General features: G+C 39.0%; 1 protein-coding gene across 10 annotated transcripts in view; it reads right to left on the minus strand.

Moving 5' to 3' along the window:
- TULP4 (TUB like protein 4) overlaps nt 1–24,693 on the minus strand; it is a 165,186-nt gene extending 140,493 nt beyond the window's left edge. For 4 of the 10 annotated variants that reach the window (XR_012632860.1, XM_074896494.1, XM_074896487.1 and 1 more), the window contains exon 1: nt 24,072–24,166. The gene's annotated coding sequence lies outside the window, so the exon portion shown is untranslated. Of the gene's footprint in view, nt 1–7,845; nt 7,925–11,010; nt 11,097–14,939; nt 14,996–24,071; nt 24,167–24,211; nt 24,274–24,579 lie in introns of those variants that run through there. The other 6 variants (XM_074896490.1, XM_074896488.1, XM_074896489.1 and 3 more) reach the window with 6 other exon arrangements.
- Nucleotides 24,694–25,525: the final 832 nt, after the last annotated feature.

Raw genomic sequence — 25,525 nt, forward strand, 5'->3', positions numbered from 1 at the left:
TCAGAGATGTAAAGAGATCTGTAACCCCAGCAACTGCACAGAAACAGATTATGTAGCAAAGGTGTAATGCTGGGCACTGTGAGAACTGCCAGCCCGTTAATAGACACTGTAATGTTAGTTATATGTATCTATATATTGTTAAGCAAATAAAACTGACAGAAAAATGTATTTGTTGGCATACTGAGAGAAGTGAAGCTCCTATTAGTAGCTGTTCAGCAGACATTCACTGTATTGACAAAATTTATTTCAATGCAATACTTCAACAAACGACAACCATGTTCTCCACCAAATTACACTCCCAGAGAAGTTAAAAGATACTAGTAGATGATCAGCATTTCTGATGTGCTGAATGACCCTCCCGGGTTCTTGTAATAGTGGAGAAAACACTATATGTATGTTGTATACATTTTTTTAAAGTGCAAGATATTTTCCCCTACATAGTTGTCTTATATGAAAAATAAGGGAAATATTTGTATTATTTCTAGAACTATTATAAATACTCCACTCTCAATGCTTGCTGCTACACCATCAGATTAAGTGGGAATTAAATTTTAAAAAATACAGTTAGGAAGAACAAGAGACAATTTTTTAAATGCCTTCAGGAAAAATATTCTCAAGAAAAAAACCAAGGGTCCTTAAGCAAACTGTTAGAAGCCATTAACTGTGAGTTGCCAAATTTATACACATTCTCCAAAAGGCCTGAAAACATGAAATACCATAAATTGTTAAAAACGCTGCCTATGGAGGAAGCAAGTAAACAGTTATGCTGTTCACAGGGAAAAGAAGTTAAAAAAGATAAAAGCATTGCAGAACAGACTCAGCCCCAAAATTAAGGTTATTTGAGCTAAACAGAACCTACCAAAACACACAAGAAAATACCTAACATAGGTGTGGGCTTTGGTTTGGTTTTTTAAACACTTTCTTTAGCAACTATATACTTATATCCACTTGTGAAAGAACCGCTGCAAGTCCCTTTAATCAGTCACTGGTCAAACATGCTCATGGGAAATTTCCAAGTCAAATAATGCTAGATCTGTTATGTTTATATGGCAAGGAAGCAAATCAGAAAAATAACTGAAGACTAGACTTCACAATACAAAGCATTCAGCTGCAAGACAAACAGAAGATATTTCTGCTCCCGCAATTCTGATCACTTCTTTCTCAACCCTTAGCATGGCACATCATGCCCCTCACTTAAAACAGGATTATCATTCAAGGTGCTCTGAACTACATCAGAGACATGATCCAAACAAAAATTTCGGAAATGAAGATTCACAACAACTTAGCTAATATAAATCTGGTTTGGCAGATTCAGCCACACTCTCAGCTTCCCCTGTGGCAAGTCATACCACTCTAGCCTCTCCCAACACAAGATCCAGCCCTCTTCCAATCATGCAGTTCAGGAAGCAGATCCCGTCAAAAACCTACCCTCCAAACACAGCCATCCATTTTAAGGGAGCTTCCCTTAGTGAACTCACCATGGACATTCACCAGCACTATTGCTGATGTAAGAAAGGGTGTGGGAGGTATGGTACCACAGCAGCTTAGATTTCAATCAGTTTGAACTGTGCTCAAAAACTTGTTCTTTTTTGTTTTAAATTAAATCAATCCCCACCACAGTCCCAGCATGGTCCCACATTCAGCTGAACTGGCAAAACAGAGAAGGTGGAACTGTAAAGAACAAGTGAGAAACAGAAGGGAGGAGTATTTGAAACTAGTACTGCTACTAGAAGGCTTCTAACAATAAGTTTTGGGCACAGAATATTTCTGAACTCAAGGGTTTGTCCTCAGAAAGGAGACAAGCAATGTTTATCTCTTGAGGATGAATTTAAGATGGCTACTACAATGTCCTGGAGCCAAGGCTACCCATCAGCCATGAAAATATGGTTCATTTTTAAACTGAAGTGGGCTGAAATACTTCAGACAGATGTTGAAAGACCTGTTTCAGAAAAGAAAAATAGACAAATAACACGTATTAGCCTTTTAAACAAATCACAGATTTACACCACTGAAACATGCTTTCAAAAATCTTTAGAGATTAAAAGAAATGTGAAGTGTGACCAAGAAAATTCCCTTCACTTACAAGTGTCAATCTTCTCTCTCAAGAAAGGGCTGCAACCCTCGCAGCACAGAGAACACTTATACAATGTATAATTCAAGGGACATTTACTTAAAAAGTAGTAACAACTGTCTCTCATTAATGACATTCAAAGAGGGGCCCCAGCTCTTACAAACTCTTTTCCATTGAACTGACTACTGCACTGACCTTGCCTGTAATTACAGAGCAATTTCTTTCCCGTAGGGAACCTACTGCAGCCTGCAAACATCCCTCGAGCCTGCAGCAGTTCCAGCTAGTTCCTAATTATCTTCAATATCTGCCCACAGGCTTTGTGAATACTTTCTTATGAACATACATTGAAGTTTTGATATCCTCCCCCAAAATCCCAATGCACCTTTGTATGTGACACATGCACCGCAACACAAGAAACAAAAAATTAAAAAAGGAGGGGGAGATAAAGGGAGAAAATAACAGAAGTCACCAGTTTCTAAAATTCAGAAAAGCCTCATAAACAAGAATTATTTCTGCTGGACAGCAAGACATATTTCAGTCAGGAATCTGATAATTGCTGCAAAGCACTTTGAGTACAGTCTGTTGCAGCACAGAAGGACGCTGCATCAGTCTGCGGGGAGGGAGAAGCCGGTGATGCCTGCAAGCTGCATCACAGGTGTGGATTGCGGGTATGAGCTTCTCACCGCACAGCCCTTGGCTCACTCCAGGCTGCTCAGCTAGAGCTGTGAAGCAAGGCACTTCTCACACAAGAGACCTTCAATGGGTTGGATATATTTTTTAATTTATTCATTTTATACAAAAAGAGTTGCCGTTTTCAAAGAACTCTAGTTTCTCAGTCTTTGGCTTTGGGACACAGAATTTAACTCTAGTCCTGACTGTCCCTCAAATGTGCCATAACTGAAGATTTCAGTCTGTATTGGAGAACTTGCACTCACCTCACAACCACTGTTTAGAAGTCTAGATGTAGAGAACGGATACTCCTGCCCTCCCAATAAAGAGATGGAAAGCTAAGGAACAAGCTTCATCTCCTCATCATACCTCTCCCCTTTTGTTTCAGGTTCCATGTTTTTTCCTCAGGATTCTGGAAGGTTGTGCCAAGGTCTCTGGATTAAGAGAGCCACATCGTATCATGGAGACAGACTCCCTCAAAGAGTGGTTGCTTTAGAGGCAACCTTGACAAGCAAGAGTCACTGAAGAGGCCTTTGTAAAAGCCAGGAGTTTTAAACGAATGCTTTCAGCAAAGCAAAGACTTCTGTACAGAAGTGAGTTATTTCACTACCAAGACTCAGAGGGCATGAGATTAGCTGCATACATAGGTGCCAGTTAGGTGAATAACGTTTTCAAGCTGCTCTCTCTGCATTAATATGCCAAGAGTTGACTGGTCACTGTACAGACAGAAGCAAGGAGGCCAACAAGATGCAGGTGTCCTCTATGCACAGTCACATTCTGGTGGGTAAACTGAAGGTAGGAAGGCACATCTGCACTTAAGTAAGTTAGCACAGCAGTCGTGTGTCCCTGCCGTTTTACTCTGTAGAGCTCTTCACAACTATGATTCTCTCTTCACCCTGACCAGATGCTCCTCCTAGACATATGAAAGATTCAGGTAGATAAAATACAAAATTTTGAAGTGGGGATAAGAAACAGCAGTATGCTGTAGTGGCAAACAGCTCTTATTATTATTCTTGCATGACTGTGACACTACAACCTTTCTAGCAAGAAGTCCATAATTGGTAAAAATTGCTGATTACAGAGGTATTCAGTGGAAGGACAGCGAGCAAGGACTGTGACTTCTGTTTTTTTAAATATGATACAAAACTATGTGTTAAAATGACCACAGATGAAAATGAATTAACAGCAAAAGACTTTCAGAAACTCTAGAAAAAGAGCAACGAGTTATTTTAAGTAGGAATTCTAAACACTTCACTTTAATGCTGCCAATGTAAAAACGAAACTACTCAAATTTTGTTTATAAAATTCATTTCTATAATTAACTAAAAATTTAGTTGAGAAGCCAATTCTTCCTGTTCAGCTTTGTCTATCTCCTATTAAACAGTATAATTTTAAATATAAAATTTATTCATTTTATATTGTATTATCTATTTCTTAACATGGTAACATCCCAAGATAGCCAGACTTTCTGTAATTCATTTAACTCTGTACAACTACCAGATAGTGCTTGGTTCTAACTATAATCTCTATGAAGTTATGCAAATGGTCTTCTATTGAACAATCAGGTTTCACCAAAGGAGTAAACCCCATAAATTTACAACATTTGTTTTTTTAAGTAATATTCTCCCTACTTCCTAGCTGGTCCTCTAAGTAATTTTATTTCTTTTTTTTTTCCCAGGGAGTTACATAAACGGAGTAACTGTCAAACTTCTTGGACCAAATTATTTCTCTTCCTCAACACAAAACTCTCAATGCTTTTCAGCATCTTCACCTAACCTATGCTTACAAGATTTTTTTTGGTTAAAAAAAATATACAAAGCATGAAAATCAAAAGGAAAGATTCATCACCACAGTTAAATCTTTACCTTTTAGATAAATATTCACATAGAGCTAATGCACACATACACACAAAGCTAAAGTTATCCACGACTAAAAAGAAAAAAACAAAATCACTGGCATTCTTTGTCTGGATTTTCTTCTTTCCCTTTGCCAAGTTTCACCTTACTGTCTTTCCCAAGAAGCACAAGGATCTTCAGATGAAGATGGTAAACTTTTCAAACAGAGAGAGAAAAGACTGACTTGACTGAATAGTGTCAGATTCGTACATTTTCTACTTCATTTTGAGAACTTGGATTTGGGGAAGCACTATCATTGCATTTAGTAGATAATGTGCGACTTAGCAGGCTGTTTCTGCTAAAACTGACAAATATAGGTCATACTCCTGCACTCATGCAAAGGTTGCCTTTTTTTTTTTTTTTTAAACATGACTGTAAATTCCTCAGGATTCCATCATGTTTGCAGACTCTAGCCAAAAGTAACAATAAGATAAAAGCAATCTGAGATTATTTCATGAATAATATAATTTTGACCTAAAATTCTACATCATTGCTTTTTTCCTTCTATGCCTAGAATTACTATATAGTTACACACATTTTAATACAATCATTTTTTATTACATAAGTACCTCACGAAGTACCACCACAGCTGTATAAAAGCCTAATATTTAGTATATTAAATGGTATTTCTGTATGTCTATGTTAAGGGGTGAAAAAGGAACAATCAGAAAAAAGCCGCATTGTTAATATATAATCTACCCTGATTGTTCCCTCTTAAAACTCAACATCTGTAGTGAAGGTTCCTCTTCTGTATTGAAAAAGTCTCCTTGAAAACCACTCAAGGAAAATTCTGCTTTTTCTGGTAAGCAGCTTGGCAAGGTACCATCATAATCTTGCAGTGTCAGTGGTCCCCTTGAGCTTACAAAGTCTATTAAAACAAATTACATTAAAACATCTTTTTCAGGATTTCAATTCTATAGCTTAAGAGGATCAGTATATTCAGTTTCTTTTGAGATTCAAGGAACATAAGACAGTACACTACTTCAGTATCTAATGCTGTCATGACACCTCAATACTTTTTCTATTAACTGTGCATTATGCACAGACCACAGAATAACAGAAGGTTACGAGGAGAAAACTACATGCTTTCTTGTTATCTATACTAGCTAGATTGCAGTGAAATCAACACTTCAGCATCTGCTTGAAACAGCCATTACATTTGATCTGTAGTAGATGAATGGAAAAAACAAACATTACTTAGACAAAAAGGTAAAACATACAGTATTTCGTAAAGCTGAACAAAGCTTCTGAAATTCAGTAACCCAAGAATGACATTTTAAGAAAATTCTACCCCAGTAACTAAAATTATACATTACTTTTCACTTACTGTTCTACTGAATGACAGCATGAAACAAACACAGCTGATGAACAAACAGAAATTACAATATCAGAATACAAAAATTCTCTTCTATTAAAAGAACGAAAAACCTAAATTAAATGCAGGAAAAATCTATTTACTTAGTGATTTTAAAACCCTGAACAGTATGTGATACAGATGCTGACTTCACCAGACTGTCAACCTACCAACTCTGTACTGGTCTGGTTGATTAAAATGATGCAAGATATAAAATTTAAAAAAAAAAAAGAAAAAAGAAAAGAAGAAAAAGAAAAATCTGTTATACTTCATTATATAATCCAAAGATTATATGTTTGCCTGAAATCAGCCTATCTTTCTAAAAAGACAGAACCCAAGACATTACATGTAAATAACCTGTCTTGCTTATAACCGTAGACTATCACAACCCTATTACTGTCACTGCTGTTTCTCCTTGTGTCCATATTGTAATGTATTTCTCTCGTACAAGGGGCTGTGTAATGCTTGTGTCAGTAGTCAAAGCAGAATACAGAAAGGCTGCCAGGATTATCAGGGAGAAGAAGGATGAGTAACCAACACATAATGTTCCCAGGATGAGCATTTCAGTGCATTAATAAAACTGCAAAGCCATGAGAGCATAAGAAAATGGCATACACTGTTCCAAACATGTTAAATATAACTTCAAATAACTGTAACATGGACAGGGAATGGATAAACGTTCCACAATAATCCTGAAAAAAGCAAACCCCCAAAGATGATTATCATACAGAAACGAGTAATTTTACAAATTAATGCACCTGACAGATTTGTAGTCAGTTATATCTTCCAAATATTCCCCACTGTGTCACTCCTACAGTAATCCATCCAAGAAATTTATCACTAGGAATGAGAGTAAACAACATTTTACTGATGGATTACCACAAAAAACATTAAAAAAAATATTCCATCCTTTCCTGTCCATCCCCACTGGACACAAAGTCCTTGAGCAAGTAAATCCCAAATGATCCCAGACATAGCAGGCCCCTTAAATGCCATGTAACAAAACCAAATTTTCTTCCCCATGCTCTCAAGAATGATCAAAGTATAGAATTAGGTTTAGGAGCTCTCTAAAACTTCTTTCCTGTTTCCATCCACACAGAGAAAGATATTCTACCCTCAGTATTCCAAGACAGGTCCAGCCCATTTAATTGCCTTGCATATATTTAATTTTTTTGTTATTTCTACTGGGTATCAAGTAGGTAGGAGACAGTATTAACAAGATTCATGGACTTTTTCCCCCCTTTAAGGGCAAAATACCACTAAAATTATACCATACTCAATCCATCAGATTTCTTTTTAGCTGCTTGACTACAATTAGCATCTGAAGCAAAGTACTTTCTGAAGTCTTGTAACTGATGTAAGCAAAAAAGGCTGCAGAGCTAATTCTATCAACTCATATCTTATGTTGATTAAAGCTTGAGAAGCTAAACCTCACATCCAAAAAAACGTTAAATTGATACTTCAGTTGACTGAAACCAGTAACATGGCTTTTTATAAATGTAACTCACAAACTTTAGTTTGCACTTTTATGTTTACAAATTTTCATTTCAGATGAAGAAATCCATTTCAGAGAGCAGTATGACAGCAAAATAAAGCAAGACACTGCTAGATTCTAGACAGACATACTAGAGCAATGTAGAGCTGCTCTAGTATGCAGGCATCTCACTACAGACAGTATCTTCTGCTGGGCTGTCAGTCTCCCACTGGGATGGGGAGCACATACACAGGGATGTTCTACAATAAAACAGTGTTTGTTTCTTATACAGAGCCTTACAGGTATCGCAGGACTATTCCTCTCAATGCTTCAATATTTTAATTCATCAAAATTTTTAAGCGGAGCATAGCAAGGCACTTACAGTTTCATAACATTCCACCATGCAAGGTGTTCTGTGATTCTTGGAGCTGCTGCTCTCCTTGCAAGAGCCAAAAGCCAAAGTACAAAGCAACTGCTATGAGTTGATGGCAAATGGCCTTTACTGCTGCTTCTCAGAACTGTACCCAGATCAGCTCTAACAGACAAGAAGCAAACCAAAGCCTATCTTCTGAAAGGCCACATGCAGCTGCAAGGAAAATCAGGATACATGCAGGTCATCCGCTCTGTTCAACATCTGCTACTGGTTTACTTTCTCTGAAGCAGAACTACAAATAGCTGACACCTTATCAATTTTCAAAAGAAACTTCTATAATTACATTGGTATGCCCTATAGAAACACTACTAGCTTTCTCATAGCAACCTTCAATGATTCAAACAGCTAGCCCTGCTCTTCCCACAAAACTGTTAACACTAAGAGAGCTTCAATCATTCTTCAACAGAAGAGCTGATACATGACTGGCAGAATTACCATTATCAATGGCAACCCAATGGCTTTATGACAGCTTACCTCTTCAGAAATAAAGTTTTATGGCAAAAGTAGTAGTACATTCAGCACACAGTAAGGCAGGATTGCTTCTATAATATCTTTCTCACCTATGATGCCTTGAATGCACACATTACAAAGTCTTTTTAGCAACCCTGTAAGATAGGCAAGTATGACTCCTGTTGTAACAGATGAGGAAACAGGCCTGCAAGACAAGAAAACTGTTCAAAGCAGCCTACGCTACAGAAAGATTTCTTTATCTCCATCACCCCTATGACCCACTCCAGTTTGCCTTCCTAGATCTGGCTGGCCCTTGTCCCTCTGTTCACTGTCGGGTGCCTGACTGACATCTTCTTGGGCAGACTCAGTGTCCTAAAACATCAGAAAATAAATATTTAAAAAGTGAGGAGTATTCTGTGGCCTTAAGGGAGCTGGATCAGCTCTGAAGGTTCAGATGAGTGTTGGAGCTGAAACAAAGGAGCAGGCAGGATCCACAAGACTTAAGTGCAGGGAGACCTTTCAGAAACAGAAAGATGTTAGATCAGCCCAGCTGCACCATGGAACTTCCCCATGGGACAGAACTGCAGCATCCTCCTTAATACTGAAGGGAAAGATGGCATTGAAATAAGAAGGAACAGTTCACCATTACTGGCTTCCAGTCTGTGCTACAATCCTACCACCACTAAGCATGGCTCATCTGATGTTTTCCTGTCCATTTCCATCTTGCTTCAAAACTTACCTGTATTTGAATCCACAGGAAAAGCCGTAACTACTATTCTGCTTTTTGTTTTCATATTTGAAAATGTCCATCAACATTTAGTAAAACGCACTGTGTCAAAACACTTCTCCTGCAGTTCACTGCAGATGGACTGCTACTCAGGACAGGTTATTCAAAATCATTTACAATAACCAAAAATAGTCACTATTTCAATCATCAAGCAAGGAAACTTGATTTAAATATACAATTTTCATTTGATTTTGCATTTCTACTCCTTTTCTGAAAGAAAGCTTGTTACTAGATAGTAACCTTAAATTGATGTTGATTTGCATGTAAACATAGCTCACACCTCATATTTGATATTTTGTTTTTCTGACTTTAATGCTATAAAACATTCAAATTTAAGTAATTACATTATTTAAGCATACATTTATTCAGATTGATGATCTCCTGTTTGATATTAAAGAATGGGAAATAGTCCTTCTCATTTTCAGGACCAGATGTTCTCCAAACTGCCAGATATAAATACCACTGATTATAAATACCAGTATATGCATGTGTAAGACTACAAGTACACAAGGTACTCTGAACTGTTGTAAGACCCAGTCTAGAAAAAGAAGTTACCACTGCCAACAGTCAAACCCAATGTCACCGGAGATAGCAAAAAAAGAAGTTTCTATTTTTTAAAGGATTATGTTTTAGGATTACCTTCCAAAATCATAACTGTATCGTTAGGTTCAAAGGAAACTAGAATTCCATTTACACAAATCCAAGTTTTATAAGATTTAAAGAAGGTTACTAATAAATAAAAGTACACTGGATATTTTGGATTCATACGCCTCTATTAATCATATTTTTCATTAAAAATTAATCATTTAAGTAAAAGGAAGCATTATCTTTGGATAGTGAACTGAGGTGACTTTCTGGATACTACATCACTACATCAGTAGAAATAACTGATCGCAACATCACATTTCATTTTTATCACATTTTGTTAAAAAATCCTCTTCCATTTCTCCTTAAAAAAAAAAAATTTACAAACTACACTGAAATTAAGACACAATTTCCATCTATGCCTACTGAAGAAAATCTGTTGCAAGCTGATCTGCCCCTTCAGCAAACTGAACCCAATTATTTACCCAATAATATACCTCATTTCAGTGATCTGATGTACTTTAAAGCTTCAGAAAAAAAAAAAAAATTAAGTAATATTTATTCACCAAGCTATTTCATTTAAATTTGACAACTCATTCTGAAGGCTAAATTTACTACAATAGACTTAGACAAAAAGTTCCACTTAAAAATAGTTATCTTTTTATATCCATTTTTAGCTACCCTGTAAATGCTCTCTGACATATCATAGTAAAAAAAGACTTCTGGTTATGGTATTGTCAGAAAGGCTCCTCCTCCATTACAGACCCAGGTCTGCACTTCCATCACAACAAAAAAAGGTCCTGAATCTCCGTTTAAAAGCAGACAGTGAAGATAAGACCAAACTAAAAAGCCAAATTCTAAAGTAAATTGCATGAGGTACAGGCACACATTCTCTTCTAATCATTCAGCAGTGGACTGGTGATAGTCTCTAACAGGTACAGCAGGGGAAGACATAGCAAACTGTCACAGCCAGACTTTGACACATTTTGTCTGCTAATGCCCTTTAGACATACTAGGTTTTTTTCTCTTTAAAACTTCAGGAAAAGATAGAGTCTTCATAACCCAAATCTCAACATACACAAGGTTTCAGATGGATGAATATGGCATCAACAATGAGTGTGTCAGGTTCACAACAGACGAGCTATACAGAAATTAGTACTTCTACTTCCCCCCCACCCATTCAAAGACATCTGTGTATGCACACATGAGAAGAAAAATTGTAACCGTTATTTGTCAAAACCCTGTAGTGTCATATAGCAGCAGTAGGTCAACCTTTAGAAGACGGCTCCAACCTGACCAGTGACTGATCTGCTTCCTTCCAGCTGAGACATCAGGTTATGACAAACATTATCCTGGTCATGCAGTTAATGATGAAGATGGAGGGAATCCCTCTAAGAGGAAAGCAGAAACACAAGGAGCAAGTTTCCTTCTGGGAAAATGAGGTGAATTAAGGTCACACAGAGAACAAGCAGGTGGTTCACAGGGTAAAAAGAGCACTAGATTAACATATGGAATTCATGCAGTTTTATTTTGAAGCCATGATGCTAAAGCTCTTGGGCAAAAGGCCCGAATCAGACTTCAGGCATAGTATCAGTTTCCTGGACTGAGTAACAGGCCAACAGCCCCTACATACATACTACACAGCGTCATCTGCCATCTAGTACAAGGGATGTTTAATTAGCTTAGTAGGGATACAGGGTTTGCAGGGAGAGCATGGGAGAGTCTGTGTCCTTCAGTTTAGCAACAGCATTTGTAAGACACTTTTACACTCAAAAAAAAAAAAAAATTGAGAAAAGCCAAAAATTGTTGAAGAACTGTTTTATTAGCATGCTAATGAAAAGCTAAATCATTTGACATGAGAAATGACGTATTCATAAAATCCACTAAGCAAGACAATCCTGTCCCAATAAATTAGACACTTTAAGTTCACATAGGGAGATAGGAGTGTGTTACTAGAAAAACAATGTACAATCAGCAATTAAACACAGAGATAAAATGCTGATGAAAAAATTAAGATGGTAGTGATTCCTTTATTATCATTCCCATAAAGACCCAACTAATAGAAGTGTACCACAGGTGTTTGCCTTAAAAAACAAATAGAGCTTACAAGCTCCTGAGAGAAGAAAATGTGTTATCCTCATGCTAGATTCTTTCCAAGCACATTTTTGGCTAATACTGTAATCATATAGCGTTATTGGGGCTGGGGAAGCAGGACAGGACAAAAACACCTCTTTGACAACCAATATGGCCATCTCAACCCAAACCCTTTGTATAATACCAATACTTTATTTTCATTTTTGTTTCTGCACAACACAAACATGCACCAAAAACCAGCAGTGGAAAGCAGGAAGCAACCTTTCTAACTGATCAAGGCCTAGATTCAGCAAAATACGTCTTCATATGCTCAAGCTACGAACACACTATGATACCCTGCTGATTTTGGGTATAACCACAAAGAGCCAGGGCATTTGACTGAAAGATGTTATGACTATACTACACAAAATCAATTTCTATGATACTACAGATCTAACAAGCCACTGACAATAAACATTTCCTTTCTAGCTGAGAAAGCAAGCTGCTGTGTGGCAGCATTTTCAGGCTTTCCACTGACATCATGCTAAGAAAGAGGTAATTGTTCCAAGGCAGATTGAGACTTATCACCAACATGAGGATATGTCTTGTTTATAATTAAGACTCATCAATAATGATTTCAGAATTTAGAAGACAAAAAAAATATATCAAACACAGAAAAAACAAATCTACTCTAGGAATAATCTATGCTTTTGCCCACTTTGTAAATACCAAAACAATTCTACAGAAAATAATCCATGTGAATGGGTGCTAGGGCAAATAACTCACAACTTGAAGTATCATGTTTCTTAAACCTCTGATCCTTCAAGCAGCAGAGAGTACAGAATATCTTAAGTCTGAAAACCTTAATATAAAAAGAGACATTATGGCTTTCAGAGCAGTGATATATACCAGTTTTTGTCTGAACAGTGTTTTGACCAGTTCTGGGCCCAAAATTTTCCAAAACACTGAACAAAAGGTCTTTGGCTGTCAGTTCACAGCAAGCATGCTGCAAAGTGCACTAGATATCCTAATGCTGCCAAATAAGCTGTGCACTTCTGAGAGTTTTATTTGGTGTGGACACCTGCATCTTCCACAACTTTTCCCTCCCTATTATCACTTATTTGTACTTTAGAATGGACAGCTTTGAAATATCCTGCAAGAAAAGCTTGAAAGAGAAGGCTTGAGTACTACTGTACAGGCCACCTAACAAACATCAAGAGTCTAGAGAGCAAAAACCTTAACAGTCTCACTTTGAGGAACTATGCACAGAATCAACTGCATAGCCACAGGAGCTTGTCCTGAAAGAAAAACTCAAAAATGCAGAGGGACAAGGCAAGAAACATGACAGCATTATCATCTTTTGATGAATTTAAATCCCTGAGAGATCTCTGAATTTACTCAGCTACTCAAAGAAGGCAAGTAAATCTCTGAAGAGAGAAAGTCTCTCAAAAAAAAATAGAAAGGAAAAAGACAGGTAAACAAGACGTTACAAAGAGAGGTGGCAAGCAGCTCAAGGTGTGACACCCACAAAGCCTCACACCACAACTTGAGAAACCTAGTGAAGAAAATTATCATGAAAGAATGCAGTTTAGTTCATTGCATTTTTCACGTCATGTTTCATTTGTTCAGTTAAATTTCTGAATAAACATCTGCACCAGAACACTGATAAGACTCAAAATGAAAAGCAAAGACTTCCTTGCCTTTTCTTACCCCTCTCTGAGACCTACAGAATTTTATCTTTGCCTCTTTCCCTTGAAGTACTCTCCTCTTCACAAGGTCTCTACCTATACCTACATGCAAGAACAAACCTATTAACAGTTGACTACATGAGAGAATCAGCTTCCTACCTGTATCATGAATTTAAGTCTAACAATAAGAGAAAATCCCATAATTACTTTTTCTGAAAAGAACACTGCTTTAGTTTAACTTAAGCACCCAGCTTCACACATAATGCAAAGACAGTACCATTGCATAAGTTTAGGCTACCTAACCTTGATGTTTAATTCTGGTCTTAACAAATCTGTGACATGGATACATTGTATTTTGCATACCGTGTACTACACTGTTCAAACATAAATCCGGAGCATAATAGCTATTAAAGAAAATTATTATCGGAATTAGGAGTCTGTCCTCCAGAAACAATCCCGAACACGTAGGATCAGACTTTTCAACAAAAGAGCATCCCTGGGTTTATTTGTACTGCTTCAATAAACACAGCCATTGCTAAAGGATTGTGAAAATGCAAACTCCCACAACCTTACTCAAAAATCTGTGGCCAAAAGGCATCTCTGAGGATAAAGCTGAATAGTCTACAGATGCATTTTCTATTGCATAGGAGAGAAAAAAAATGCACTGAACTGCTGAATCAACCATTCCGTCACGAACGCACCCTTGCCGATGAATGATACAGACTTGTCATTGCTAACTCCCGAAACTCCCAAACACACCATGTTCTAATTTACCTTCTGTGATTCACTGTCTGCTACATACAGGTAAAGGACTTTATCAACTACAAGAGTGCTTTAGTGGATCTGTCTGAATATGTGCCCTATACAGGTACCTCATCCAGGCATGCACTTTTGCCAATCTTATTAAAGTATCTACGTTAGCACCATTGCTGTGTCTCATGGTTTACAGACATTGATAGGCTAAGAATTCAGAGTCTCAAAAATCAACAAGAAAACAAGGAAATAAGGAGTCACATAACAGTATTTATAGCTTAGTCTGTCCTATTTGTCTCCCCTCTTTCTGCAACTTTTTTAGTTTAACCTTTACATAACCTATTCCTCTTCAGTTGAGTAAATAATTTGACTAATTTTCAACTGCACAACAATTTCTTTTAACATGATCCTGAACTTTGAACCTTTTATCCAGTGTCCTAGAAGTACTCTACTAGCCTCAGTGATCCTAGGAGAAGTAGGAAAATAGCATTATTCCCATTATACTGCCGAGTAAAAGACAATTAAGCATCTCAAGGAACTAGAGAAGCTCATGATAGAATTAAGAGAGAGATACAGAAGTCCTGACCCCTAGTCTGCTGCTGTAATCATCAACTAGTGCACAACAAAAATAGAGCCCAAATGTAATTGTTAACTTATACGGATACAGGTTTATTTAAAAAAAGAAAATATTTCATCAGAACACTCACCTACATGGGACTGCAACTGCTTTTGAGTACGTTGTATTTATATGGGAGCAACCTCCTACAGCCTACTTCACCTTCTCAATCACAAGGCCCTGCCAGAGTAGACACCAAACAAGCAGAGGCAGAGCTTCAAATGCATTAGGAATTATTGGAATACCTGAGGTTATCCGACAGGTAAGCAGGGCTCCCCCTACACAAATGATTCTGAAATCTGATCCAGAGGACACGTGTATTTATCTGTTAGGAAGGACTGGAAAAGATGCCAAAATTCATTAGGATTTCTCAATGCAGGTAAAACTCCAGATCATTAAAATTAAGTGAAAATAGGACATAACCGTTTTCTAAAAATAGATCTTGCTGTGCAGCCAAGTATGTCTGCATGCAATTGTTATTTATTTTTAAGTTGGGGCAATTTTCCAGATAGATTTTTAGATCAGCTAACATAATGAGGTGCTTTAAAACAAAACAAAACCACCCAAGATTTCTTTCGTGACTACGTTTGCTATAAAGATGTAGAGGAAACAAGGAAGCAGTAACAAAACACAGTCTTCCCTAGCATACCACAAAATTGTAAAATTATAAATTTCAATTAAGGCAAAGGCAATAACAATATCAAGTATCCAGAAAATAGGGTCACAATTCTTAACCAGAAAGATTGGAAGAAATTGTCCTAACGATTGTAAAAAAAAACAAAACCAAACAACCCACAAACCAAAACCAACAAACAAAACAACAAACAAAAAATACACCATACCACCCCCCCAAAAAAGCCCAGCCTAATCAAGGGCACAAACTCAAAGAAGTCATAGATTCTTTAGTATGTTCTCCAGTGCTTTCTCCACTCAACCTGCATCACCCCAGGCCTATTCTTATCAATAGCGTTATCAGCCCACACACAGAGAAGTGCATATGAAAATGTCATTCGGGGCAATCAAAACAGAAACAGAACTGAGTGTTTAAAGGTCTTTCATTCAACACTTCCACTCTAGTCCTGCCAGTATAGAAGGCAACAACCCAAACCTCTTAAGACACTCCAAGGGAGAAAAGTTATTCCAAGAGCTTCAGCAAGTGTTAGGTTCAGAAAGCAATGAGATCTTAGTCTACACACCAACAAAACAAAGCAGAAGTAGACATAAATGAAAACAAATAGCTGCATATCAGGATGGATACTCAGTCATCAGCCATAATGTTTGTCAAAACCGTGACAATGCAGCTGGAGGCAAATCAGCATGATCCAAATCCTCACAACATATGCATCCCATTAAATCTTCCTTAACCAAAAAAGGACAACTAGTAGCAGATATACTCCTGAAGACACTTTAAAAATCATATTATCATTTCCCATGCAAAGGTCATTTGCTTGTTTTTTCATTCTCTGCCCAACATAAAGCAAATACCAGCCACTTCTTGGTTTTCACACTCATCCTTGGATGACAAGGACACAAATTGTAATCCAAACCAGGGAACAAAATTTTCCCAGCATTTCTGGAGATTCAATGAGCAATGCTATTTTAAAACCAGCAAGAGCTCATTCTGTCACCGCAGCACTAGACAATTAAATCACAAATATTTTCTCTCCAAACCACCTAGAAGCTTCCTTACACCAGAAGTATTTAAACCAAACCTCAAAGGGGGAAGGGGAAGACTGAATTAAGTAACTACCCAACCTTTGGAATATAACCTCCCTATGACAGTGACAAAAGACTTTACTTTTGCATCTCGTGAAAAAAGGACACTATCTTTTTATTAAATCTTTCAGCATTACTGGTCACTTTTAGCCCAGAACAACCACTGTTCAGGTCATCTGCTCTCTGTATTAACAATAATGATTGCAAAACCCACCAGCACAGTAGTGAAAATGAAACTGTATTATGAGAATTTTCCATACAATAATCTTCCTCATCTCCCAGGCTACAACATGATTCTCTAATCAGTGGTTTGTTTAAATCTGTGGAAGAAAGAACAATTTCCAATTCCTTTTTTTATTAATACTTAACCTTCTGGAAATACAAGGGAGGGACTAATACTGTACAGGCATATTCCTAGCATGAGTATTGAGCTGAAATAATACTTTTTTATACAGTGTATTTCCCTCAATCTTATTACAGGCCTGGTGAACAGACTTTCGAGATCAAAAATTCTCTTTGCAACACTGGGAAATAATGTATATTGGATTGAATACATATTCCACAGGGTTATTCTACTGGTGTAAAGGAAAAGAGAATGGTCTCCTCAGCAGGCTGGCAAAATCTGGAAAGGATCCACCTCTGGAAGGTCTGTAACTCAGAGGAAGAAGACTTAATCACTTAATCCTACAGTTTGTATTTGCTTTTTATAGAACCCTGTTGCTGCACGGAATTTGTTGTTGAAACAGACCAATTCTTGCTCATGGTGGTCTATTACAATTCATAACAGGGCTTGCTACAGGTATCTTTAGACGAACCGTGTCCCTTCCACCATCCCTCTAATTTTTTTTCTTTTTTTTTTATATCTTCATCTCCACTTTGGAAAGACTGCAAATGGTTTCAAATCACATACCTGTAACATGAGCTGGTTTAATTTTATCCCTTGCTCATTCATGCAAGATAGCAGATTTTCACTGCACAGCCTCCCATGTCAAGATTCAAATGCATTTATTTAAATCTCTCTTCTAGAAAACCACTTTCATTGTTTCATCTAACTAAATTCATAAAGACCTACTGGACAATGGGAGCTATAGCCCCATTTTCTGTTCTGACAGATTTTTATTTTTTTTTTAAATATATATATATTTATACACCCTGCCATAAAGGATCCTTAGCCCTAGACATCAAACATCTTTAAAGATCTGCTAACAAACCCTAACACTCAAGACGAGGAAAGAGGAATCCAAGCTAGGGATAAGTCCATACTGAACTGGAAGAGTCCTCAATAGTCTCCAGAACAATCCAAGTCTGGAAAGGCAAATGAAACCCATTTGATTTATATCACTGTTTCTTTACAGATTAAGTGAAAGTTCGAGTATTGGCCAGAGAAAAAAGCCATTTCATTTACACACTGTTCTGTTTACAAATTATTCAGGAATGTCTTTTTTTTTGAATGATCATATGATAAATATAGGTATAATACCTGTCCTCTGCTTCTCAAGTATAAAAACTTCACACCAGAATCTAAATCAAAACTTCATTCTTCTAAATAATCACAAACTTGGCAACTACTTTTCAAAAGCAAGCTTTTTATGCTCCCTAGGTTTCTACACATACAATTCAAACACAGACATGGATGCCACAGTCTTTATAAAAAGATACATTGTTAAGAGCAAAAATGGCTATAAGCAGTTCTCAGGTTCCATTTTAAGAGAAATGCAAAGCATAAACAAACTGGGCATTACTGAAAGTGAGAAGATTTTATGGAGAGTTCTTTTTTATATTTCTCAGTAAATAAAAGAGTCTGTGCACAAGGCCTGACATTCCATAAGTACACATCAAGCACTCAACTTTATCCATACGAGTTTGAGATCAAATTTTACAAATTAAAAATAACAGCGTTTTACACCATACAAAATGGAAGGAGTTGAAGATTTTAACTCTTAAGCTGGCAACAGCCTAACTAAAAATGGACACTCATACTTCTGTCCTTCTTGTGTTATAGGATACTAAAGATATCAAGGGTTCAAAAAGAAATTCACCACAACTACTAAAACCCAAATAATTCAATACAAAATCACCTGCCCAGAGACCCCTAAACTGCATCCTGTTAGAAGCCAATGATACTTCCTTCAGACACTCAGCTATCTGCACACCCTATGATACTCTTCCCTAGGCATCTGCTATCCACTGTTAAAAAACAAGATACTGATGTAGAAACACCTTTGGTCTGAACTGATACACCATTGTAGGTCCGTATTTTTGTGCCTGGGAAAAAGGAAGGTAAAATATCTAAAGCTGATTCAACACCTACACTGTTCAACTCCCTCATTTCCAAACACTATGTAGGGCACTTGTATGGCAGCCAAGATATTTATATAGTAACAGTTCTTAATATACTTACATCACTCATGAGAGCTGGGGAAGACACCGCAAATATATAACTCTTCCTCCTTCTCCCTTAGCTGAATTCACGCCCCCTTTCAACTTTTACTTAACACTTAAAATAGCTTTATGAGTAACGTTTTTTATATTTTTATACAACATTAACTATTATTCACAGTCTATATTATCTGCAATAGAGAATTTGTGTTAGTCAATCTCCCTTTTGTGTATTTTACTCAGATTTTAGACAGGTAGATCTTTGGGGTTGTATTTTATTTTTCAGTTATTTACAGCTGACAGGATTTCCTAGAAGTCATTCCACTGTGCCATTAAAGAAGGGAAATCTGTCCTTTATCAAGCACAAGCAGAAATAACATTGCTAGTAATGCCTGGATACCCAATGGACCAGAGTTCCCACTGTATTAGATACTGCACCCAAAAGAGAATAAAAATGAGAATGCTTTCTCTCTCACACAATTTAAGAATTTGTTAGCTACAGTCTTTCTCCAACTAAAGAGCCTCCTGTGGACTGCGATCCATCACAATCACAGCAGGCAGCCAACCTTCGCTTTTCACAATAACTTTATTTGCTACTTATCTTCAAAAACACCGCCTTTCTATAGTATTCTTAATATACATGCAGAAATATTTATACGTTTATAGCTCCTTTCTATGGTTTTTGTCTGTTTAAATGGTGCCAGGTACTACTAGAAAAGTATTTGCAGTAATTTTCTTTAAATGTCTATGTGAATGGGTTTGGCCTTCTTCCAAATTTTACTTTGCAATTATTATTCAAACTAGTGAAACAAGAGATAGATGAAGATTTTATTTAGAAAACACTTTAGCTGCAAGATACCTGCTTCAAACATTTAATGAGAAGAGTATCTTCAAAGGAGAGGAATCTATTCCATCACATGTACAAAGCAAAGGAAGAACTGATATGATGAATTGATATTAGTACTGCGAAGTGCCAGATATTTATATTCTAATAGGAGAGTTAATCTTCAAGTACATGATTCACAAACAGTACTTCGCACTAGACAAGGATGTTGGAGACTGTTCAAACCCAGAGTACCAGCAAAGCGTATGTCTACCAGCTAGATCTGCTAGCTCTGAAACTATGCAGAAGACAACAATCACAAATGAATCAGGACCTCCACGCTACACAACAGCCCAGCTTTCCAGTGGGAGGTTCTCCAGACCAGCTTTGAGATATTACAGCTATCCAGGATATGATGTGCAGCTAAGTAATACTAAGGTCTTTCATGGGTATAGGCACAAAGTGAAAACTTATCACAGACCATTTAAAAGACATTAAAGTTTTAAGTACTGTAAAAATGATGTAAACAAAGGCATTAATTAAAAATAATACAACATAAAAATAATGGATCAAATACAAAACCATGAATCAAAACAAGAGTCACACAAAAACAACAAACACAGAAACAGGCAGAAAACTTTCTTGGAACTGGACCTCTCAGACCACTTCCTCTTGGACCTTTTTTCCAAATCATCTGAATCCACACATATCTAACGGGAGCCTAGATGCTAGCCTGCCAACAAGCAAGCATTGTTTTTACAAAGAGTCAACAGAAATCACCTTTAAGACTGCTGGCAAACATTTCATTACTGTAGGTAAGCCTTCATCCCCTTTAATAAAGGGTTTACAACTTGGATCTAAATTATATGCAGCTCACGTTTCTAGATAGCATTACACTATCTGGGAACACAGTTCCCAGACTATTTAGTACATAGTATAGTATATAGTTCCCAAATTATAATCCTTCCACTATCAATTCTTTCATATATTTCCTAACCTGTATTTTATCCCTAAATGACAATGCTTTAATGTATCGTCTTGAATTAAAAAAAAAAAAAAAGCTTTCTCTAAAATACCAACCCAATAGAAGACCTCAAGTTCTAAACTAAGCTACTAAAAAGCACTAATAATATAATTAGCGATAACCATCTGCACATCCCAATTGATGGAAGCAGTTGGAAAACAACAATTTAAGGGTGTGCACTTCCAGCATCATAAGTCTGTTCTGCTACCAGATGCACAGTACAAAAATGGGACACTGAAGGTGACTGGAACCACCAGTCAACAATGAAACGTGAGATTCCAGACCATTTCTACCAGCTCTGCAAGGTGGAAATGAAGATAAAACAAGAAGATTTAAGGATGCTGGCCGTGTAACTCATTCATATACACACACCCCCCTTTTTTTTTCCTGATACCAACAAACATCTGTACAAAATCTCTTAGCAGCCAAGCTCCCTGGTAACTGAACTAGAGACATGCACCATTACTACTTCAACCACCTTAACGGAAACTGTCTTGAATCATTTTCTAACTCATCAGTGAATTTGGCTAAGTTTTCAGCAGGGATCTCCTAACACTGAGAAGTCTGTTCTACTTAAAGGGCAGACTTAGCTTCCAACCTTGGTATGGAAGGTATAGTATGAAATTACCTCAGGCATCATTAAACAAAATAAAAATGCTACCACAGAAGACTACATAACAGAAATTTGTGTTTGCAGGGGGTTTTTTAATTAAAAATAATATCAAAAACCTGATTTTATTATTAGACCTTCTTACAGAGTTTCTTACAGCGATAACAGGCAGACAATGATCTCTTTATGAGCACTAGATAAAATGAGAATAATTACCCCTAGATAAGAAGAGGATAATTACACTGAATTCTTTTGCAAGGTGCTCTGAGACCTACTAATGAAAAGTACTGTTAAAAGCTGTGTATTGTAAGTATGCTTAATAATTACATAAAACAAGTACAACTTTTTCTAGAGGCTAGTTATAAAAAACCCTGATTTTATTTGAAAGTTCAGCTGAACCTATCATTTTTTTATGATAAAAATGATTCAGTGAGCTAAAGAAAATTGCACTGCAACAGTTTTCTTGGTGTAAGCTTACAATAGAACCATTTAAATCTATTCATCAACTTATTGAAGAAAATCTATTTACTACTTTAAGCTGTCCATATTGTTCAGTATAGTTCAAAGTCAGTAGGGTTTTTATAGAATAGTGACATATGTTAAGGGTTTTAGAATAAACATCTGTTGACTAGGTGAGAACAAATTCCACAGTCTGTTGTACAAAAAAATATCATATTTCCATGAAAGTCATTCACAACAGTTACAGTTGTCAGTTTTCTAAGTTATTTTTAATCTTATAAATATCTATATATATGCACACACACTCACACACACCAACCCACTACCTCCTTTCAGCCCCCAAGAAACTGATAATGACCTTCTTATAAAATTCCATTGGGGGCGTGGGGGGATATGCAGTATTTTGAAATAGCTCTGCTTTGCTTGACATTCACATTGCCTGTGAAAAACGAGGCCCACTCGTGCAAATGTTCCTTATAAGAGCAATCAGGTTAGGAGCTCCCGGCATGAAGCTATTTCTTGAATTAGGATTGCAGGATCAAGTTGATCGCTGTCATCCCCGGGATCACCATGATTTTGTTATTACGAAAAAAATCTATGATGGGATTATTGAAATAATTTTACCAGAAATCTTGATGTAGTGAGAAATCTGCTCCATTAATAAACCTATTCTTTTTATAAAAGTTAACTCTTTACACTTAAATAGAAATAGTTAAATGATAGTGGTTCATATTCATATAATCACCTTCAAAGCTGTCAATACTGTATTACAGCAAATCGGTATTTTGTTCAAGTTCTTACTATATTGCGTTTTATTAAACAGATATTTTAGGTTTGCAAGACTTAAATTTTGCAAATGATTGATAAAAACAAACATTAAGAACCAATGTTATTATTTACAGCTCACATATGTAGAAAATATCCTTTGCAAATACCCCTTAGCTATTATAAGACCCAATATGTTGCTCATGAATCAGTTATCCTTGGACAGGCAAATTTCATCCTGGCAAAATTAAACTGTCTCTAACAATAACGAGTGCAATTTTATTTTTTTAAAGAAGGCAAAGCAAAACCTTTTCTGTTAAGAGGCCTTTGTCTTGTTCTTTTTTGAAAACATGCACAACTAAGTCACGGAAGAAAACGAGCTCTTAAATAGTAAAATATCACCTTCGAGTTAGGAAGTCCCTTAACCTCAAATTGCTGGAGGCCTGGCCGGTTTCCCAAAGCTCCGCACCACGCTAACCCTGTTGTTATGGTGTTTCCTAAGCATCTGTTAGGTGCCACTTGCAGGAACTGGAATTTAAACTAGACGGACCTTTGATTTGGCCCCATACAGCTGTTTTAATTGTACGGTTTACTGTTTAAGTCAAATTTAAGTACTGAATCGGTAGATGATTCCTGCACTTTTCAGGAAACCTTGAGGGAGCCAAGGTGCTCGAGCATGTTCGCAGCAGACGTTTACTGAAAGGCACGACGCGAAGACACAACACAAAAGGCGGCGAAGGAGTTGCATTCGCAAGGCGAATTTTACCGTATCGCAGGGCAAATTACCAAACCGTCTGCCCCTCCGCCTCCCGGGGAAAGGCGGAGACGGGCGGGGGGGGGAACGCAGACAAAAAATTAGAGAGGAAAAAACGGGAAAATCGGAGCGCTACCGGGATCGCGCGGAGAGTCACAGGGGATGCCGGAGGCAGCAGCAGCCCCGCCGCCGCCCGCGGCTCCCGGAGCGCCGGCCGCTGCCGGACCCCGGCCGCTGGGCAAGGTGGAGCGGCGGCCTCCGGGAGAGGGCGGGGACCACACACCCCCCACACACACCCTCCGCCCGCTTTCTGAACGCCCGGAGCCGCAGGTATAAAGGAAAGACCGGGGGTTCCAGCCAGCCCCTCCCGGCCCCGCTCCCGAGACTGACGGGGGAGGCAGGCACGACGCCAGCCGGCGGCCGGGGCTCAGCCCGGCCGGTGCCCCCCGCGGAAAGGGAGTGGGGCAACCGCCACAGAACGGACGCAGCGCGCGGCACACAACGGACCCCCCTTCCCCCCCACCCCCGACATACACCACCCCCAAGAAACGGACCGCTCTGCCGGCACAAAAGGCAAGCAGCCCCGTAGCCGCCCGCGGCCCCGCACAGCGCTCGGCCCGGTCTGGCCCAGCCCCCGGCGGCGCCCCCGCCCTGCGGCCCTGCCCCGCACATCGCCCCCCGCCCCGCACTCACCTCGGCGAGGCGCGGCGCGGCGGCGGAGCGGGCGGCGGCCACTCGCACTCCGAGGCTCCCTCCCCGCGCTCGCCCCAGCCCCGCGCGCCTCCCCCCCTCTCCCTCCCCTCCCCTCCCGCCCTCCCGGCTCCGTCTCTCACCGCTACCGGAGCGGCGGCGGCGGCGGCTGGGCCCGACTCCCCCGCCACGTGACCCCGCCACGTGACCACCACACTTCCCCGGCCCGGCCCCGCCCCCGCCGTCTCTCCCGCAGCGCCGGGCGCCGCGGGGCCGCTCGGCCGAGGGGAGGCGGGGGGGCGCTTGCCCCGAATCCTCCCCCGCCGGGAGACCCGGCAGCCCCTACGAGGCCACGGCCCTTTCGTGGGGTCCGGCCAGCGCCGTGACGGCGTGACACTGTAACGCGACGTGATAACTGCTCGTTTGCCAAGGGGAAAACAGCCGGGGGGGGGGGGGGGGCAAGGCTGCCGCCGCCACGTCCCTGTCCCCCCTCAGCCCCTTCACTCCCTACCGTCCTGTGAAAAAGCAGCCACGGGATGCGTTACCGACAGCCAAGGCTGTGTACGGCAGCTCGGGTTACTCGACAACGAAGCGCTTAGAGCCGATTTCTCCCTCCTACCTTCAGGGCTAACGTAGGAGGAAGGAAAAAAAGTTGGTGGCAATAGCTAGGGCACCGGGTCCCATCACGTACCTCTCACTCCTCCCAGCAAAAGTCACGGGCGGTGGCACCACTGTACTCCTGCATTTTGACTTAAAGCAAAAGCCACAGCGGGTGAAAATTAACTGTGTGTTGATTAGTGCCCTATGCGAAGCGTAACCTTTGCTCCCAGAAAATAACGCTTACAAATAACGGGTCAAGGGGCCGTCTTATGGGAGAGAATGCCTTTACCCTCAGACTTGGCAATTCAGAATACAGTCCAGAGACACCAACTTCTCAAGACCTGGGGAAGCCTCAGTAAAAAGGGATCTGTCTTGCAAACAAGCTCCGGGGCTGTATAAGGGTATCACATTCAGTTCACGCTCCCTTTCTCCAGAAAGGAGCAACAAAATGCCTAAACACAGTGAGAAGCACTATGTAGTTTAAGGAAACCAGGAACAAACTGTAACTACCGGGTCTAAAAAAGCCATCTAAAGAACAGTACTTGGGGACCAGGAAGTGAAAAGGCCCAGTCCCCTGCTGGCTTTAGAAATCACAACTTACTGACCATTTCCGAAACTAAAAAGGTAAGTATTTTCACACTATTCCCCAAAGTTCCATCAGGATTTTATCTCACAACCTGTAGCCAGAAGGGGCCAAACTTTGTGCCAGAGGGCCAGCTAGGTCTGTGAAAACATGGAAGACTGAAGCCTGAGATGTGTTAGAGCTAGGTAAAGACTTCATCTGTTGATGTAATTCTCATTTAGAAAAAAGTTGCTCTTTCATTTAAGATTTTCAGTTGCACTACACAGGCAAAACC

This window comes from Athene noctua, chromosome 1 (genome assembly GCF_965140245.1).
Source record: "Athene noctua chromosome 1, bAthNoc1.hap1.1, whole genome shotgun sequence".
Taxonomy (NCBI): Eukaryota; Metazoa; Chordata; class Aves; order Strigiformes; family Strigidae; genus Athene; species Athene noctua.